The sequence below is a fragment of the Emydura macquarii genome, unplaced genomic scaffold, assembly GCF_026122565.2.
Source record: "Emydura macquarii macquarii isolate MOO-44397 ecotype Brisbane River unplaced genomic scaffold, CSIRO-AGI_Emac_v2 contig_1477, whole genome shotgun sequence".
NCBI lineage: Eukaryota > Metazoa > Chordata > Testudines > Chelidae > Emydura > Emydura macquarii.
The window spans coordinates 21,565,063-21,581,794 of record NW_027131614.1 but is presented as its reverse complement, the minus strand read 5'-3'; positions in this window follow the sequence as shown (position 1 = coordinate 21,581,794).

The following is a 16,732-nucleotide window of genomic DNA, read 5'->3' as shown; positions in this document are numbered from 1 at the left end:
ACACAGTGAATAAGATCATTATTGAAAACTATCCATCAACAACTGCAGAAATTATTGGTCTCCCAAGCTCTATAATACTGACCACAAATTAGTCTCTGCAAATTTCCATCTGAGACTAAAATGCACAGGAAAAGAGTTGTTTGGGTTTCTAAAATCTGAAATATCTAACCTAAAAATTGATAGCATTTGAAAACTACTATGTAGTTGAAATCCTGAACAAGTTTGAGACTCAGCCTTGAGTATACTGATGTGGAATCTACCTGGATGGATTTCAGATTCCAGATAATTTTGATGCCACCATGACCATTATCGGGTCCAAAAAAGAACCAAGAAGCCCTAGATCTCCATTAATACCTTAAACAGAATTGAACAGCATCACTCATCTCATATGGTGACGTATCATAAGCTAAACGGTGCTTGTAATTAAACAATACACACTGACCACAAAGCTTTGATGCAAGCCAAAGTCATCATGCTTACAAAAGTTTCTGCCAGGAATGATGTTGCTTCCTTGTGTACGCTCGTGTGATCTCACTGACGAGAAAGGTCATTCAGTTGGTACGGTCTGTGCCAGTTCTGTCCGCTAATCAATACAGAAGTGGAGTGTGTGGCACACCAGAGTGAACATTTTAGCCAACTGTTAAATGCATCCCCCCCCCCCCCAATTTCTTTGGACCCAGATATTAAGACCACAGCTGAGTTGACCCATTCTACAAAATATGATTCTGGCAAATTTACTATTGATGAAATCCACAGAGATGAAAAGAAGCTTAAGGGAAATAGGGTGTCAGAAATCTGTGGAATTCCTGTGGGACTGTTTAAAAGCACAGAAGCAGCTTTTTTTTTTTTTTTGGTGTGCGTGTGTGTGTGTGGCTGCAGACTCTGTTCAATACCATCTGTAGAACAGGGCTGGTTCCGTCCGACTGGCAAAAAAGTATTATTTTACCTCTTTGAAAACAGAGAGACTGTTGTAACTATCATAGCAAAAACTCTTTTATCCATCCCAGGGAAAGTTTTTGCTTCTGTATTGTTGACCCAAGCTGATGATTTCTTACAAAACAAAAGACGACCACAACAAGCTGGCTTCGGTCTCAACTATTCTACAATAAAGAAAATCTCACAATGCCAGATTATTGAGAAGGCTTGAGAATTCAAATACCCTGTTCATATTGCATTTGTGGGTAATCCAGGACATGTTTGACGCTGATGAAAAAGAATCACTTTGGCTGATCATAAAACTCACAGGCTCTCTGGCAAGCTCCGTAGAACATTCCTCTCCTATATGAGGACTCCTTAAGCTGCATTCTTGTATCTGGGAAAAGCACTGCCTTCTTCCAAATTAGGTCGAGCATTCATAAAGGATGCGTTGCCAGCCCAGAACTTTCCAATGCTGTCATAGGCTATGTGCTTGGCCAGACATGAAGCAAACGCATTTTAGACATACACCTTGACGATAAGTTCCTCACTGATGCTGATTTTGCCGACTACATAGTGTGTGTTATAGAATCAATGGATGAGCTAATTGCAGTAGTTAAAGCCCTGGAAAGCTCAATGGCAAAAGTCATCCTGAATATTGGAATAAAACCAAAATTGTTCTGGTTGGTGATTTTGAATAAGCTGTGGACTCTAGCATCTTAGTGGGTAACCTACCAGTTGAGATTGTTGGTGATGTCACTTACCTTAGCTCTGATTTGGATAATATGGGTAGCATCAAGAAAGAACTTGAAGGCCATACTGCAAAAACATTATCAGTAATTGGGTGCCTCATTAAGAATGCCTTTCTCAAACTGAATACGCTGATAAATAGAGAGACCAAGCTGAGGATATATAATTCTTTGGTGGTCATAAATATTTCTGTTCTGTATCTAGAGAAAAAACAGATGATACATTCTCATCATATGATGATGATACTCTTTACATTCCAGTGGTATCTCTGTAGGATGTTAAACAGAAGCTAATGAAGTTAGATATTTTTAAATCAGTAACTCCAGATAACTTGTATCCAAGAGTTTTAAAAGGCTGGCTGAAGCTCACTGGACTATTAATGTGGATTTTCAATAAGTCTTCAATCACTGGGGAAGTTCCAAAAAACTGGAAGAAATTACACATTGTGCCAATTTTTAATAAGGGTAAACGGGATGACGGGAGAAATTATAAACATATCAGCCTGACATCAATCTCCTGCAAGATAATAGACCAGCTGATATGGGACTTGATTAACAAAGAAATAAAGGAATGTAATGTAATTACTGTGAATCAACATGGGTTTATGGAAAATAGATCCTGTCTATCTTGATATCTTTTTTTTGATTGGGACTACAAACTTGGTTGATAAAGGTAATAGTGCTGATGTAATATACTTGGACTTCTGTAAGGCATTTGATTTGATACCATATGATATTTTGATTGAAAACCTAGAATGATATAAAATTAACAGGACACACAGTAAATGGATTAAAAACTGGCTAACTGATAGGTCTCAAAATTTAATTGTAAATGGGGAATTGTCATTGAGTGGGTTTGTTTTCAGTGAGGTCCCACAGGGAATGACCCTATGCTATGTAAAATCTTTATTAATGACCTGAAAGAAAACATAAAATCATCACTGATAAAGTTTTCACATGTCACAAAAATGTGGGAAGTGGTAAATAATAAAGAGGGTATGTCACTGATTCAGAGTGATCTAAATGGCTTGGTAAACTGAGCACATGAATGTAGACCAAACATACAAGATGAAGGACTCTGTCCTGGGAAGCAATGGCTCTGAAAAAGAGTTGGGAGTCATGGTGGATAATCAGTAGAACATGGGTTCCCAATGTGATGCTGTGGCCAAAAGTTCTAATGCAATCCTGGGATGCATAACCAGGGGAATCTCAAGTAGGAGTAGAGAGGTTATTTTAACTCTGAATTTGGCATTGGTGTGACCACTGCTGGAATACTGTGTCCATTTCTGGTGCCCACAAATCAAGAAGGATGTTGATAGATTGGAGAAGGTTCAGAAAGGAGCCACCAGAATGATTAAAGAATTAGAAAACATGCCTTATAGCGATAGACTCAAGAAGCTCAGTCTATTTAGCTTAAAGAGAAGGTTAAAGGGTGATTATGGGCTTTTCAGTCTAGCAGACAAAGGTATCCCATGATCCGATGGCTGGAAGTTAAAGCTAGACAAATTAAGACTAGAAAAAAGGCATAACTTGTTTTTAACAATGAGGACAATTGACTATTGGAACCATTAACCCAGGGTTATGGTAGATTCTCCATCACTGACCATTTTAAAATCAAGATTGGATGTTTTCCTAAAAGATATGCTTTAAGAATTATTTTGGGGAAATTCTATGGTCTGTGTTTTAGAGGAGGTCAAACTAGAAAATCATAGTGGTCTCTTCTGGATTAGCATCTATGACTCTAGTACTCTATGCTAACCTATAGGACTGTCAAGATTGAAAAGAAGTTGAACACCACTCAGATGAATCTCCAAATGATCAAAACATCAAATGGTACAAATTCAAGTGGAATGAAAAGATTTGTTTTCTAACTAAACAAGTTCTGTTGTCTCAAACAGTCGCCCAATGCTCACCAATGTGGCATGGTCACCTACTCCAAATGCAACCCAACTTCTCTGCAAGAATCATCTTTGACTTTGACCCACTGAAAGCAGGATGGAGAAGACCCTCCAAACGACTTAAAACATGATGGCTGGATAGCATCAATAGACATCTGTTCCTCACAGGCATCCTATCCCTCAGTGCAACTGATTAGCTCATGATAGAACATTATGGAAGTGCATGAAGCATTAGTAGCTTCTATGTTGTCCAAGTGACAGCATGAGTGCTAACTAATTTAACCTTCTAAGGTTTACTCTTGATGCCTTCTTTCAAGCCAAACTCATAGACTGACACTAGACGGAGCTGGATCTGAGTACAGATTGAGCTAGGATTTGAGGGGTGGTAGTAAACCTGTTTAATTTATTGAGAAGTCGTCTTTAGTGCACTCATCACTGCAAAGCCATGCAGCTGTAGAACAGAAAAGTGCATTTTAATGTTTCACATAGCAGCAGCAAAACTGGTGTATAGGTTCTATCCCAGAAATATCATCTATGGGGTGATATACAAATCAGAAAGAGCTCCATTTTGCTTTTCAACTCCTATTCTTATGATGACTTACTCTGTTGATAGTTGGAAATCTCATTTGTAAAATCAGAATATTTTACGTTGAAGAAGAATATATATAAATACTAAAATGTCATATGATTTCACAGTGAGCAGCCATTCTCAAATAAACAAACACACCCCAATCACTGCTTGTTCTCAGATAAAAAAATAAGAGATGAACTATAAAATGAGGCAACAGTGCCACTCTATACAGCACTAATATGCCTGAAGCCAGAACCTGGTGTGCAATTCTGGTCTTCTGAGTTCAGAAACGTCTGAAAAACTAAAGAAAATACAAAGAAAGGCAACCCAACTGATGCAAGGATTCACAACCAAGAGGAGAGAGTGAAAGAGCCAAATGTAGGTCAGCTAAGAGAACATTTGCAAGGGGCTGATCAGAGGGTATAAATACTATTGAGGTCAGGCAATAAATGAACAAAAAGAATTAGTCACCATTAGAGATGTGCAACCCAATTTAAAAAAAAATTAAAAATGGAATGGTTCACATACCAATATTCACTCATGAATCCAAATGTTGGTGGGAAAGGGAAGGCTCTCTGAGTAGTCAATATGTACATCCTCTTCTAGAGACCGCACCTCTGCTCCACAGAATCACTTCCCTGAGAATCCTACATTTCCTGGAACCAGCGAGATTGCCCCTCCACCTGATCTGTGTTTTCAGATGGGGATGAGATGGGCTGGTGGCCTCCAATCCTCTCTGACTTCCGCTGGCTCATTTCTCTCTTCCATGGCCCTTCCAGGAGGGCTGTATGGTTACTCTGCCCAGCAGTTATCAAAGCATGGATTGGGTCCTGAAGGATCAGTGAATTTCAATGAAGAGACGACTTTAAATTGTAGCTTTTAAAATATTGATACATGAATATAAACTGCACAAAACAATAACATTGTCACTAATTTTACATAGATGTGGAAACACCAGTTTTGCATGAAATGTGATATCCTGCTTCCTTCACTAATTTAAAGATTACTAGACAGAATCCTATTCACCCAAGCATTTTCGTTCAGTGACATGACTATGCTCCGTGAGACTTTCTTCCCAGTTTAACCTCCATACCATTTCAATCAAGAATATGATCCTCGATGTGACATGACAAGTGAATACATTTTCATGGAACCTGAGAACAGACTTGTAGATATCTGGCACCCAGTGTGACAGCAAAGGTGTCCACTTAGGCAAAAAAGAAAAGAGAAAGAATGTGTTGAAAAAGTCTGAGTCATTAAGCAGCCTTCAAAATAATGTCCACGTCTATTTATTTCTCTCTTATGCCAAAACGTATACATTTTTTAAAAAATGTGTATATGCATCTGCTGTTTCCTTATTATAGGAATGCAAAGGGTGTCAAATGAAAACAGAGTAGGATTCCTAATTCTTCCAGAAAAATGACAACTTATCATTCTTTATTATGACAGGAAGAAAACCATCAACAGGATGGGCCAGATTACATTCTACTTTCTGTTAAACCCATGCAATTGCTTCAATGGCATTATGCCAAAGCTATATTTGTTTCCATATATCTATTGGTGATCTTATTATGGTGGTCAAGTGTCGTGATGGTGCCTTCTTGCATTACTTAGAAGCAATCTTAAAATGATAAAATATTCAGGCCTACAGTCTCAAAAGTCTGAGAGCCCCAAAATACCAAATTCATGAGCTGAAAGTATGGGGATGGGAGAAATCAGCTGGGTGTACAAGACATTTTCCATGCCATGTGTTAGTCTCATTCAAATACCTTGTGTGCCCTTGGTGCTGTGCACTGCCTTGGAGTGAGCTAGAGACCCTGGTTGAGATGTTGAGTGCTCACGTGGCATTTTCAAAGCCCCAAGGTCCCCTTGCATGCAGCAAATCACTTCTCAGATATTCATGCCGTAGGCATGCCTAACTCAGCAAATGCAAGGTGAAATCTCTGGGCTATCCCATGCCAATTCCCCTATTTATGGTTCTCTTGAAAACATGAGGCAGATTACAAGGTCTAGCTCTCTCCTCCCCCTCCTCGCCTTGTTTCTGAAGCAACCAGCCATACATTAAAAACAATAACTATTTTAAAATATATGTATAACTAATTAGAAGAAAAATAGCATCTCTATGGGGTGCCATCATCAAAATAAAATAAAATGAATTACTCACCGTGTAGACTAACACACAATGACCACCTAAAATATTTACATTAGTGGGGGCTGTCCACATGGCCTGACTCTAGCTGGAGGAGAACCTCCTTCTGGCCAGAGCATTGAAATAGAGAACACAAAAGAGGAACTTCAGTGAGGACACACAAGCACTGGAGATCCACCATAAGGGATACCTTAGTGGCACAGAGCTAGGGTAGCCAGCTCCATGCCATCCTCATTCCCATCCCCCCCTCGCCCCTCCTAGAGTGAGCATTTGAGGGGTTACCAGGGAAAGGACCTGTGGCTGGAATATAGTTATTCAATCTCACTTGACACAATAGTGCCTTCGGAAACACTACCAGGCAGCACACCTTAGAGAAGGTTGAGCCAGGTGTCAAACTAACTTGCAGCTAGTCCCATGATTAGTAGGGGGTAAAGGTGGTGCACATGTACCTTTGCCTCCTTTAACCCTCCCCAGCTGTGCCAAGAGCAACTTTGCCAGAGCTGAGGATTCAGACTAATACATATAAGATAAATCTACCATCACATGGAAGAAAGTCAACAGAGAACAGGAAAAACTGAGTCAGAGTGAAAGAGAGGGAATGAGAAAAGATAGTTACCAAATCAAAAAAATTGGAAATCATCAACATCTATAGTATAAGATAGATATTAGGAAAGAAATAGGTAAATTTAGTTCTGTCATCCAATAGACATTACCTACCCACCGTAGATTCAGAGAATCATAGAAGATTAGGGTTGGAAGAGATCTCAGGAGGTCATCTAGTCCAACCCCCTGCTCAAAGCAGGACCAATCCCAACTAATCATCCCAGCCAGGGATGTCAAGCTGGGGATGTCAAGCTTTGTCAAGCCGGGCCTTAAAAACCTCTAAGGATGGAGATTCCACCGCCTCCCTAGGTAACCCATTCCAGTGCTTCACCACCTTCCTAGTGAAAATTTTTTTCCTAATATCCAACCTAGACCTCCCCCACTGCAACTTGAGACCTTTGCTTTTAATTCTGTGATCTATTCCCAATGAAAACAGCCTAGCTCCATCCTCCCTGGAACTGCCTTTCAAGTATGTAAATGCTGCTTTCAAATCCCCCTTCATTCTTCTCCTCTGCAGACTAAACAAGCATGGTTCCCTCAGCCTCTCCTCATAAGTCATGTGCTCCAGCCCCAATGACTGACATCAGTCCCATGACTACTAACTTGGGATAACAAAGCCTCAAATACTATAGTTTAAAGATTGCCTTGACCTGTAACCTTTTAATATCTAACAGATATGTGACTAAGTGTAGCTATATGTATATTTGAGTGTAATAGTTTGGTCATTATGTAAATACATTTCTTGTGTTTCTGCTGACTGAATATTCCTAAGAGTATTAACTCGATATATCCCAAATACTAACTCAAATATTACAATTCTTGATACCATAAATATACTCGAGAGACTATTAAAATGCTCCTTAAGGACATTCACTTGATGAAAAGAAGCTTTGTACATCAACTTACAGTATTAGGTATACAATTGTAATTATGCATTCTTCCACTTGCTGATTATTTACCAATTTTGACATTATTATAATTGAAAGTAGGTTAGAGATTTTAATTATTTTTACCCATTCAGATAGCAATCTTCTGATATATCACAGTGTGTACTCAACACTAATTTGCTGATTTGTCTCTATAAGACATTGAAATGGTTCCTGGTTTTTTTAGCAGCAACATTGATATATTTGTTTAAAGTGTTTATATGTAAACAATTTACCTTGTTAAATTTGCTCTGAAATACATGTTTGGAAAGGACTTCTTGTTACCCATTTTAACTACTTGACCCAGTTTTCCACCTGTGATTCACAGAAATCATCAATGCCAGAAATAACCAAATACATCTCTATCCAGGAAGGCAGGACCTGAGCCTTATGGGAGAACTCGTGATTTGGACAAAGAGGTGGTCTGCTGCAATGTACTGAATTTAGATACTTTTCCCCCTTATATTATGCCAAAGATAAATAGAAAAAAAAATTGAGTCAATAGATTTCCTTCGAATATGAAAGCTTCTAAAATAATCATTTTCCTCTTGATAAAAAAAGGTTTTACTTTATGCCAGAAATAAACCAGAGCACCGTCTAGGCTGGATACAGGTAGAGAATCAAATATAAATACAAATACAAAACAAAAAGATGGTCCCAGCCCCCAAAGAACTTACAATCTGATATCTTATTAGGAGGGAACTGATCAATGATTTCCTATGGAAATGGTAACTTCTATTTAGCACATGCCAAACGACATGTGCTCAAAAATATAGTGTCATCCTCAGGCAGATGATGTGTTTCTCCGGTTTAAATGGATTTTCTGTCTTTTTCTCTGGCAGAATATTTAGAAGTCCACAGAGAAAAAAATGCATGATCACAATAATAAATATTATGCCCATTTGGTTCAGATTTTGTGTCTGGGAGTTATAGCTCACTTTTAAAATAGTAGCTTATTACATAAGAAAAGCTAGTTCCTCATTGATAAGTTTTGCTGTGAATTGACAAATAATGAAGTGGAATCACTGAATGAATGCTGTAATCGCTGTAGAAATGGCATTTTGGTGCATCACATAAATTTGAGATGGATAACTTGCAGGAGAGCCTACAAGACCTGTCATGCCTCACTGAACTTCTTAAGCTACTCGGAGAAAAAATGGTGGTAACTCTTCTCCTGCATCCTCTTAAAGTGTATGTGAATTAACTCAGACCCTTAAAGGTTTAACAATAGCATATTGATTCACTAAGCTTCTTACCGGTCTCTTTTCTGAGGCTGATTAACATGATTATTTAATACTACAGCTCTCCAGGGAGTGTTCTGGAGATTTGTGATGCTAATCACCCTGGTGGTGTCTTTTTATTTTAATAATAACCAGTATGTGATTTGATATTGCAGTAAATCCCTTCTCCCTCCTCTTGAATGAGTCACCAAGGAGGTTAAAGATTCAAGGTGGGTGAGGTAACATCTTTTATTAGACCAATGTTGGCTGGTGAGAGAGAAGCTTTTGAGCTACACAGAATTCTTCTTCAGATCTGGGAAAGATACTCCATCACAGCTAAATACAAGATGGAACAGATTTAGCACATATTCTAAGGCATCATTTAAGATAGTGCAGCCCAATAACACCGTCATCAAAGAGGTATATGTTTTAATCAATGTTTACGTACACTTTAGGAGCAGAAAGACATTCTGACATGGGTAATTGCAGCATGGTGAAGGCAAAATACATGAGTTAGAAATGTGCCAGTGGCATGGATTTGGTTTTTAGGATAACCTTTGGACAATCATTTTTTGTTTTGTAAAACAAAAGTGAAGCTTCTGCCAAACACTTTGGTAACTAGAATTGATACCCACCTATACGAAATAGTGAATAAAATAAAGTGGGATTTCTGGAAAAAGAGATAATCTATACCAATACAAAAAGACTAAATAATGTGTTTCATTTTGTTCTTTTATAGAAAACCCCACTAGTAAATTCCATTGTCAGATGTGAAAAGGATTTCAGCCTGGTGTAATGGAAATATTTATTTACCTTTTTAACAAGCATTGGTTTTGTTACTAGCTCTGTGGATTGGATTAAAATTAGATATTGCCACTCAGAATTGATATGCCTTAAACTCAAAAATTAGAAATTTTACCTTGTTTATTTGCCTATATCAATGGAAACTTTAAGACAAGCAACTCAAGAAAATCAAAATATAGAAATACTAAAAATAAATGACAAAGAATATAATATAGACAAATATGCAAATAACATGATTATATTATTAACAAATCCAATAAGATTCCTCCCAAATTGTTTATTTAAACAATTCATTTGTATAGTTCTCTGTATTCAGAGAGGCAAAAATGAGCATATGACTCAAGCACTGGGAATTTTTGTTCCACTGCCTCTTAGAAATTGCTTAAACTATTCAAGTGTTTCCAGACCTCAAAACAACTTCCATATCTGTTTTAAATGAATTATGCAACCCTTTTTGCAAAATATTCTGGATTTCTTGGATAACTGGAGTTTTCTTATCAGTTGACTAAGAACTGAAAATTAACATCATCATAAAGCTTGATTATCTCTATGAAACCTCTCAGAGCAGTGACTGAGTCTGAGTCATTCTTTCAAATCTTATGACAAAACTGATCTGGCCATTTAAGTGCCCCAATAATTGGAAGGGTACAACTACAAAGCAAACAAAAAGGATGATTAATCATATCAAACGTCCCTTTGTATCTCATCTGCCTAAGGCCTGATCCTGTAAAGATGTACTTATGTATTTAACTTTAAGCATGCGAGTAGTCCCATATCCATAATTCTTTGCAGGATATTCTTAAACATCACCATTACATTTTTTAGTTGAAATTGAAACATTAAGGCCAAAGTTTTCAAAGTTAGATGCCTAAAATTAGACAGCTAAAAGCATATTTAGACATCAGAAGTGAAGTCAATGGAGGTTGTGGGTGCTCAGCACAACTGTAAAACTCAGGACACTTATTCTGATGCCTAAATTTCTTCTAAAAATAAATAGCATATCTATATTTGACGCGACTTAAAACTTTCATTTTAATATGTTCATCAGTGCATGAAGCAAGGTACATATATATCTATACATATAGATATATAGATATACATGTAGAATCTGGAATGGATCCCTTTGGTTTTATAGGCAAAACTGACATTACCAAAGTTTTTTCCCAAATATTCAGTACATGTCATAAAATTATGGTCAAAGCATGAGTGGTTAACTTTTACTCCTTTTCATGCAGGGACTGTTCCATTTTATTGCTAGAGATTCTGTCTTCTCTTTCTAACATGTATATTCAATTACAGAGACTTACTCAGCACCACTTGAAATTACAACTAAGATTACAGCATGAGTTGTAATAAAACACTGAAATATGACAGCCGGAAGGGTATAACCCAATTATTGAAAATTCAATTGTATTGCTTAGGGGCAGGATTTGATTGGAGGTGATTCTTTTTAATAATTCCATCAAAGATAAACTCCTTTGGATTTGTCAGCAAAGTGTGGATACTGTGTCAGAGTTATTCATAGAATCAAACAACAAACCAAATTACATTAAAATAAGTTTTTAAAAATTGGAAATATTAACATTGATGTCAATTACATAAAAGCACAGTCTCATTTAGGATGTTCATCTTTCTCTTGGTATATTTATCTAGTACAGACTGGCCGTCCACCACTCGCAATCCCAGGTGCACATCATTTAGGTCATCATCACTAAACTATAAAGGATGGAATTGGTCCCAAAACAAAGTCGGAGATTTGAACGTCATCAAATTTCAGGGCGTTCAGAATTTCAACAGGACTCAAATTTAGCATAGGTCCTCTCTAGCATGCAACATATATGTCAGTTCATTCTGAAAGGTGTATCAAATAATCAAAGAAAATTTTCCATCTGTTTCTCTGCTCTCACAGAGAAATGTTACTATTGTGCTCATGATTCTAGTCTACTTTCTATGTTACTGGGAGGGCGTAAGCAAATAAAATATAAAATATTTATTATCCATATTAAAAACACTTACTACAAAAGAGTGGATATAACAGAACAGATGGATAAAAATTGTTCTTATTAGTGAGTAGCATCAGAAGATTTTACATGATGTTGTGATCAGTCATAGAGTTCAGAAATAGTTATAGTGTGAAATGTTCCCATTGTTAAGATCCGTAAAATAAATAAGCAGCCTATTCTACACATCTTTATATTTTCCTGTCATGCTATTTTATCCCTCATTATCTGATGAAGAAATTATTCATACCAAAGCAAATATGAATAACTGACCATTTAAATATTAACATTTGGACTAATCCAGTTTCCTTCATGCTGAATATTTTCACAGTGCAGTTTAACTGCCCATTTGTGGATAACTTTTTCCACTCACTTTCTTAGCTCAAAGACCAGAATTGGAAGAGCAGAGTGAGAACTGATGGAAAAGCTCTTCAGAAAATATACCAAAAACATTCTCAGACGTAACTGCCATGCAAAATGGCTTGTCACAATGAAATATATGACATGTTAGATCAAAAGCTATGGTACATTTTCAATATAGGGGGAATCATTTTGATATAAAATTAATTCCTGCTCTGTTTTGGAAAAATCACAGAAAATAAATACAAAACAAACCAGAAGTGCTTTAGAAGTCAGCAAGAGTTACAGGCTTGTACAGTGCAAAACACAATGGGTCCTAAACTGGATGAGGCATCTAGTATAAATAATAATAATAAGCTCTTCTATCTATCGAGATGCCTAGGTGTACTTACTTACTTAACTTTACCTCACTCACATTTGAAAACATGGGTCTATGAATCTAGTGAATTTAAGTGTTCCACTTTCAGCGCCTGGCTCACAGGTTCCAGATTGAACTAGACACTTTTCCACAAATTGAGATAAAATTAACACCTGAATTTAGTTATTTTGTGTCTTTAGCTGTGCTACACTAGGGAAAAGAAAAAGAGCCAGCCTATCAACATTCCACTTTTTGACAGATATAAAAACATAAGAATAGCCACATTTGGTCAGACCAATAGTCCATCTAAGCAAGTATCCTCTCTTCCAACCGTGGCCAGTGGCAGGTGCTTCAGAGAGAATGAACACAACAGGGCAATTTTGAGACATCCATCCCCTATCACCCAGTCCCAGCTTCTGGCAGTCCATGATCCGGTTGTCTCTAAACCATGGGGTTACATCCCTGACCACCTTGGCTAATAGCCATTGATGGACCTATCCTTGCTTGAACTTTTTTAATTCTTTTGTGAACCCCGTTATTCTTTTGGCCTTCACAACATCCCCTGGCAACAAGTTCCACAGGTTGACACTGTGTTGTGTGAAGAAGTACTTTCTTATGTTGTTTTAAATCTGCTGCCTAATAATTTCATTGGGTGATCCCCGATTCTTGTGTTATTGGTAAGTATAAATAATGCTTCCTTATTCACATTCTCCACACCAGTCACCTCTATCCTACCCACCGTTAGTTGTCTCATCTCTAAACTAAACAATCTCAGGCTTTTTACCCTCTCCTCATATGGAAGTTGTTCCAGACCCCAAATCACTTTTGTTGCCCTTCTCTGTACCTTTTCTAATATATCCTTTTTGACATGCAGCAACCAAAGCCATGGATTTATAGAGTGGCATTATTATATTTATTTATCTATCTATTATCTCTTCCCTAATGGCTGCTAACACTTTGTTAAGTTTGTTTGATTGCCACGGTATATTAAGCAGATATTTTCAGAGAACTATCCACGATGACGCTGAGATCTCTTTCTTGAGTGGAAATAATATAGTTGTAGCCATGTCGGTCCCAGGATATTAGAGAGACAAGGTGGATGAGGTAATATCTTTTATTGGACCAACTTCTGTTGGTGACAGAGGCAAGAATTCGAACCTCTCTCACCAACACAGGTTGATCCAATAAAAGATATTACACCTCACTTATCTAAATGGTAACAGCTAATTAATCCCATCATTTTGTATGTATAGTTGCAATAATGTTTTCCAATGTTCATTACACTATCAACATTGAATTTCATTTGCCATTTTGTTGCCCAGTCATCAGTTTTGTGAAATCCTTTTGTAACTCTTTGCAGTCAGGTTTAGTCTTAACTTCTTAAATAATTTTGTATCATCTGCAGACTTTGCCACCTCATTATTTACCCTCTTTTCCAGATCACTTATGAATATATTGAACAGCAGGACCTGAGTGGCGGCCCCCTGCAGCCCACTTATTGGCTGGTACTAGTACTTAAAACAGGAAGCCATAATGAGAAGCTGTCTGGGCAACAATGCAGACTGCCTGCCTGTCTCTGCTCCAGACCCTTCTTGTGAAACACCCTGGAATCTGGCTTCTAACCAAGTCTGTCCTTGGCTTTGCTCTTCAATCACTATCTGTTAACCTGGTGCCTGACTCTGATCTCCTGGTAACCGGACCTTGTCTGTCTCCTGATCCCTGAACTTTGGTCTGGCCTGCCTCAGATTCTGACCTCCTGGTACCTGACTCAACTTGACTTCCAACTCCCACTCTAACCACTAGATCTGACTGCCCACATCCTGTTTGTGACAGTGGTTTTCATTACTACCTATCTGCACTGAATTTAAATGAGAAACACAAAGATGAAAGGCTCTGTATTGAATTAATGATCCTCTCCCTTAGTTATTTTAATAGGTGTGGTCTGAAAATAAAGGTTTACAGTCATCACATGATGATTAGTTAACTGCTATAAATTCATTAGGAACACTGGCCATGCAGATTGCCCTTTTCTTGGTATGGGGTCAGAAAGTTACTAAAATGTGATTACCTACTCTTGCAATGAATCAAGGACTTCCATGAACCAAGTGAATCACTGTAAAAACATTTTCATGATTGATCTTAAAACAAATCACCACTAGGTCTCTCTTACCAGACAATTTACTTGGAAACTGAAAGCTCTGGGTGTTACTTGTCCATATGAACATTCCAAGATAAAAGGCTACTGCAGCTATGCTGGCCTATTCTGAGATACCCACTGATGATCAGTTGCACCAGTGCATACATGTAACGTTCAGTGAAGTCTAAATACAAACTCATTTGTTGTCATCAAGCATAAAATCTATATGATGTTGCCATGTATAAGAGCTCACATGACTTTTCCTCCCATAGTTCTTGTGTCAACTCATTGTCACATCACACTCATCACAACTCCTGACAAGTAACTTTATTATAGCAATATACTGCACCTCATAGCCTACCACATCAGAATCCAGTGGTGTCTTGAGAAGCAGGCCCTACCAATCTGCAAGACGTTTGCCCATTTTAGCTACTTTGCTTTAGCTATAGTCATCAAAAATCAGTGTTGTGTGATGTGATGAGATGTGATGTTATGTTTCCATCTGCATCAATGCATTGCTTACCAACCAGACTCATTTAGAAAGTAAATCCATAAAATTTCAGAGAATGGAGGCCAGTTAATCATTATCTGCCTGCCAGTCAATAAATGATGCTGCTTGAATGACCCAGATCTGCTGCAGACACTTGTATATAACTACATACAACATTTTGGGGCAAGGTGGGGGTTGGGTGGATGGGATGTACACACAGTGTCAAAATAGAGAACGAAGAATAAAGACTCTGGAAACCTACATTTTTTGACACTTTGCTAGCCAATTTCTTCCTTAGACCCCTACCTAGAGCTGAGTGAATAACTGATTGGTTTGGTTTGGTGGCTGAATCAAAACAAATTGGTCAGTTTGAATCCAAACTCATTTTTTGTGTTTTTTCTCACCAAAACAAAAAATCCCAACAAATGTGTTCACGTCAAACAAAACTTTTTGAATGTCATTTTGAAATTACATTTCAAAACAAAATGAAATGATTTGAAGCACCATGTCAAAATAAAATGGTTCATTGCTAAATGAAATGTGGAAATGGTATGTTTCCAAAAGGTTGGAGGAAAAAAGTTTCAACTTAAAAAAACATCCTTATTTCTTTTATTTGGCCAAAACTGCATTTTTCAGTGAATGTGCTATTTGACTGAAAAGGGTCACCCCGTTCTACCCCTAGCATTTTTAAGGTTAGGTACATTTACCTTATGGGTTTGTGCCAACACAACATTTAAGCCCTGATCAGCAAAGTACTTAAACTCATGCTTAACTTAAAGTACATGAGCAGTTCCATTTGCTTTAATGGAATTACTCTAACACTTAATGTTAAGCACATATTAAATTATTTTACCAGAGAGGGGTCGTTAAGAACAAAATACTGGTTTAAACAAAAAAAGTTCTTTGAGATTAGACTAAACTTTTTTTTTTTAAATCACATCACACTGGTTTTTGATTTTTTTAAGTCACATCAAATGCATACAGTTAATCATTCCACTACTATAAGGTTAAAAATAAAGAATGAATTACAGACCACTGGTTCAAATCCAGCCCAGATCTGTATTGATCAAAAACCATTATGAGCTGAGAAAATCATGATGCCTGTTTGGTAATTTAATGGAATGTCAAATGACTTGGTGGCCTCACACCATTCCTAGAGACACAACAGAGAAAATGGTAAAAACAATTGGCACTAACTAGTGTCAAGAGAAGCTCAACAGGACATGGAGACTCTACATTGTTCTCTTCCTTAGAACTTATAGCTCTGGCATAGGCTTGAAGGCGTATTAGAGGTTGTGTGAGAGAAGTTTGCAGTATTTCTGCCCAAGCTATACTTGTTCAGACTCTAGTCTAATCAGGGCTGCCAAGTTGTTGTCTTCCATCAGCTCTAAAAAATTCATTAAAAAAATAGTAATCTGCTGAACCATTTAGATACAAGCGGACATAGGAGTGATTTTGAGGCATGTGAGTAGGTCAGATATTTTGTTACCTATTGCCCTATCTACAGTTGTTTAGAAAAGATCAGATACTTCTAAACAGTTTCTCAGCAGAC